Below are 5,160 nucleotides of genomic sequence, written 5' to 3'. Positions count from 1 at the left end.
ATGAACGACGGAAGTACAATTTTTAAAAAGTTCCAAGGTACCCACAGTGTTGTTTATTATGTCAGTTTTTAAATTGAAAAAAAATAACCGACTTAAGTAAATAGACGTCCAACTGGAACTCTAAAACATTTATTTATCATTTTAAATTGTTTACCGACTCCTTTTCTTTATACTATTTGGGACAGTTTATGTATTCAAAATAAAAAGATAAAGAGATACCTTAGGGAGAGAAATAACTCTTTTTTTTACAGCACACAATGAGACGGAGTAATTCTAAATCGATCAACTGTTGGGGATGTTTATCTCTTGCATCTCAATAGCCAGGTTTCTAGGGTGATGTAAACATCATAATTTAAACAAATATCAAATTTATAAACCATTTCAGTTGCCTTAAAATATTACAATTTTGAAATTTGTATTTCTGATGAACTTATATTATTCGTAATTAAAAACAAAAAAAATAAACATTATGTTTAGTAATTGGTGGACATTGTATGCATTCTTCACAACAAAATAATTTGTAAATTGTTGTGATTTCGACAAATTTCTTTGTCGAAATTCTAACATACGGTTTTAAAATAATTGTGCTACGATTATTTTATATTTTTGAATTGCTATAAAAATAACTTATGAGGAATTGGCAATTGAATTTTTAAGCTTTTTAACACTAGAAACAAAAATAATAAAACTTATCAAAAATTATAATATCATACCTAGAAATGTGATTATAATTATTAATATTTGGTTAAGTCTCTACGGTTATTTTAAAATGTATATATGAACATCATCGGAGTATTAATGTGAATACTTTTGATCCCTCAACGTTCTAACTAGACCCAATCTGTTACCATAAACCAGTAACCACCCACACAGTTGAAAATTAAAGCATTTTTACTGTTCCAATAGGTGATGAGATATGACTAATACAAAAATAAATTAATACATTTAGAAAAAACTGCACTCTTACCAATCCATTAATCGTATCTCAGAATCTAATATACAAACATTGCATATTTTAACTGATGTGATGTTAATTATTGTCATAACTCATATATAGGTTATAATTATGACTAAAAATAATATTAACAATTAAAAATTAAAATCCATTTATAAGTACAATTTCATAGCTTAATATTTAAAACGAATACCTCTATTTATTTTATAAATTTGTAGTATTTAGGTTAGTTAAGGTTCATACTTCCATATTTGTATAATACATAGGTAGCACCTTTTAAAATATACATTTAATTATGTGGACCAAACAATAACATTTCTCCATTTCGTTGTTTTCACTTATATTGATAGCAGTAATCAACGATCACAATTTATTTTTGTTAGAGGTTTTGTTATATTTTAAAATTGTTTAAATATATTTTATGCAGTCTAATGGCTTAATATTGAATATAGATTTTTTATATCTACTATCTATAATTATTTTTTGGTTATATCTATAGGTTTAAATAATTGTTACTGACAGTAATAAATATAATATTATACAATTGAATTTACATAATAAGCTTTTTATAGTCTGCTAATCAATCATTCATATTATTTGTTAAGTATTTTATATCGAAAAATACCACTACTGTCAATGGTTTTTCATTATTTAACATAATCACACACGCGTTTAACTATACAAACAATATTTTAAATTTGAATACTAATGGGTAATTATAAAAAATTAAATTATATCAGATTTTAACTATATAAGGTGGGCCACATGCCGGTGTTCTTTCAAAATTGATAGGCAAAAATAATGTTGAGTGTTAAAAATATAACCCTGTACCGCTGTACTTATAATGAATATTTAAATCATAAATCTGTGAGCTATATAAATTTGAAAATATTTTTCCTGCTTATTTAATATGGTTAAAATAAAAAAAAGCTTTTAATTAAACTTTTAAATTTAAAGTTAGCTAAAAAAACTATTATTGTTATATGATGCATGGTATGTTTTTATATATATGTATACAGACAATACGTGACAATAGACTATAGTCTATAGCTATATATTCGTCAAGCATTCTTACGCCCATTTAGTCCTTAAATGGTATAAAAGATCCATAAGTATTTTAAAAAAATCGTAACATTTTGTTACTTATACCATTAATTATACAATGGTATATACTTAAAAATCAGAATTTGAATAAATTAATTATTAAATTATAAAAGGGGAGGGGTGATCATGCTTTGTGATAAGTATATATATTCGTATCTTACAGTTACAAATTACTGTATAATATTTGTTTTCATGTCTTTAACATCTAAAGTGATTTGTTTGTAAATGTTGAAAAACCGTGGTACAATAGTAAAATATATACCTAGGTTGAACCAAATCTATAGATAGTATATATTATTATCTACTATAGCTGCTTCACGCAAGAATATTAAAAATGCAGTATAATATACCCGGTAAGAATTGTTTCCTACAAAACTGCTTTTTCCAATTCCACTGTTATTTGTTATCCACATCTAGGTATGTAACAGAGTTGTAAAAAATATTCTTAAAATAAATAATTTAGATTTTTAATAACGTTTTGGTGTTTATACTGAATGGGGAATATTACGTGTTTGGTGCAGCGAATTACTAAAATCCATATTCCGTATTAGTTTGTATACTATATATGTATATCTATGGGTAGATTCAAGATGAATATCTGAGTATAAGATAAAATAGTACCTATATTGACGTAAAGATACAATGGGATTTAAAATTTAAACACATTTTCGCGTATTGAACCGTTTTAAATAAAAATTGTTTTTATTTCGTTTTAAGAGAAATTATAAGTATCTAGAAGGGATGGCTGGGATAACACATTATTTTCGGTACCTAGTGAATATTGTATAGAATATATTTTTTTGTGCCTATACAGAGTGTAATAGGAAGACCTGACAAAAAAAAAAAATAATAATAATGCTACTAAAACGTATGACAAAAATTATGAAAATTATATGGTTAATAAATAATTTAAGAAATATACTCATCACTCATGTCAAGGAAGTTCCCAAAAACAATATTTTGAAAAAAGTTATTACGTACTAAATTAACTTATTCAAAAACATATTGATATTTTAAAAATTTCTAAACAAATAAGCTACTTGACTTAGATAAATGTTTTTGCGCAAAAATTTTTCTTATAATCAGGTTTACAAATTGTCTATTTTGGTTATTTTTTAAATCAAATTTAAAATTTTGTATATTATACGTGTAAAGTAAGTGACTATAAATTATATATATAAAAAATTGATTAGAACAAAAGTTATTACATCTGTCATCTGTCAGGTCTTCCTGTTACACAATGTAGGTATAATAGGTACATTTTAATTTTGTACATTGTTGGATTGTATACACCAGTGGTCTCAAACACGCGGCCCGCGAACCCTTTGGATGTGGCCCGAAATTGTTCAACAAAATTATTACATTTATTATTATTATTGAACGATATAAAAATATTAGTTTCTATTTATCAATATAATATTATTTAGCATTCGTAATGTTTTAATTTTACATCGCTCGTTAGTCATCAATCCGTGTGCGTTGTAAGTAAAAAAAAAAGATCTACGACGTCAGCGAACCTTTGATATATAAATATATGTCACAATGGTAATTTGAGTCTGAGACCACTGCAGGTATACACGATTGGCCACCAATCATCCGGCTCGGCTGCACAAAACTACTGGGAATTTTCACCTCCCCAATAATGCACTAACTGTTTGGTGTGTGTGACAAAAATCGTACAATTTTCAATCACAGTAGAGTTATCATAATTTTTGAACACTATTGCTTCTTTATGAAAAATTGTATATCTGCTAAGACACCAAAAAACAAATATTTTTTATGCCTAAGATGATTGTTATATTATTAAATAAAGCTGTATTTTAATTATTTGAGTTAAAAATTGATAGTTGTGAAAATGAAAAACCCGTAGAAGACCAATAAATATTTGAAATTGTGCATCAAGTCCAAAAGTTATATACATATTTTGTTTAAAATACGTACATAAAACTGTGATAAATAATCGGTCACAGCTGTCCTTATATATTTGAATTGGCTATGATTCTGCGAGCGGAGCTAAAAACACGTCTTCTTAAGCCACACTTTTTCTCGTCACAAATGTTTTTACTTGCTATGTACATTATAATATTAACTTGTACATATATTACGTAATATAAAAAGGTAAAATTTAGTTATAAACTTTTGACAATATTAGACTTAACAATTCGTACTTACATCCCATCGTGCATCCAAAATGGTGTGTACCTATACCGTTTTCCAAGTTTAAACTCTATGGGAAATGTAAAGATTTGGTTGTCCGTATACCTATTATTATTCATGTTTCGATGGAAATATATAATAAGTAGGCATAAACATAACGAACGCAGTTATATTACGCGCATATTTAGATTTAATTTTAGATTCTGAGTGGAACGATGAATGTATTGATTTTACAATGATGTGTGTTTTTTTATTTTTTTTGTGTCTGTGTACACGATAAGTAGTCGAAATAATGCTACGATTTTCAACTTCAGTATCTTGTTCGATCAGAAAGTGAATATCGTTGGTGCATTGAGGAGGTCAAAATTTAAGATTCCCAGTAATTTTCAAAAGCGCCAAGAAAAACCAAAGAAAAATTAAGGAAAAACGGGAATTTTTACGCAAAATTGATTTTTCACAAAATTGAATTTAGTTTTTGGTGTAACTTTAAAACAAATGACCATAGATGACCATAGATTTCATGTAGATACATGAAATTTCAATGGTTGTTTATATTTCCATTTTCTATACACGATAACATTTTCAAAATATTTTGATTTATTTTGAGCTCTTTACGGACATTTTCATTTTCCATTTTTTTTTGTTTTTTTTCTAAAAATATCAATAAAATTTTATTCGTTAGATAAAAAAGCTTGAAAATTTAATAGAAGGCTCCTAGTATATTGTTTCAAAGGCAGATGAAAAATATTAAAAATCGTTAGTCACAGTTTTTTTTTATAAGTATTTAAAGTTCAAAAAATGACAAAATATGGAAAAATCACGAAAATTTGCAAATTATTTCGAGTTCGAAATTCATAAAAATTTTTCTTTTTAAATCTAAGATATGAAAATGTAATACAAGATTCCTTATAAGATTATCTACTTTTATCAAACAAAAAATATCT

Source organism: Acyrthosiphon pisum, chromosome A1 (genome assembly GCF_005508785.2).
Source record: "Acyrthosiphon pisum isolate AL4f chromosome A1, pea_aphid_22Mar2018_4r6ur, whole genome shotgun sequence".
NCBI lineage: Eukaryota > Metazoa > Arthropoda > Insecta > Hemiptera > Aphididae > Acyrthosiphon > Acyrthosiphon pisum.
This window is presented reverse-complemented; position numbering follows the sequence as displayed.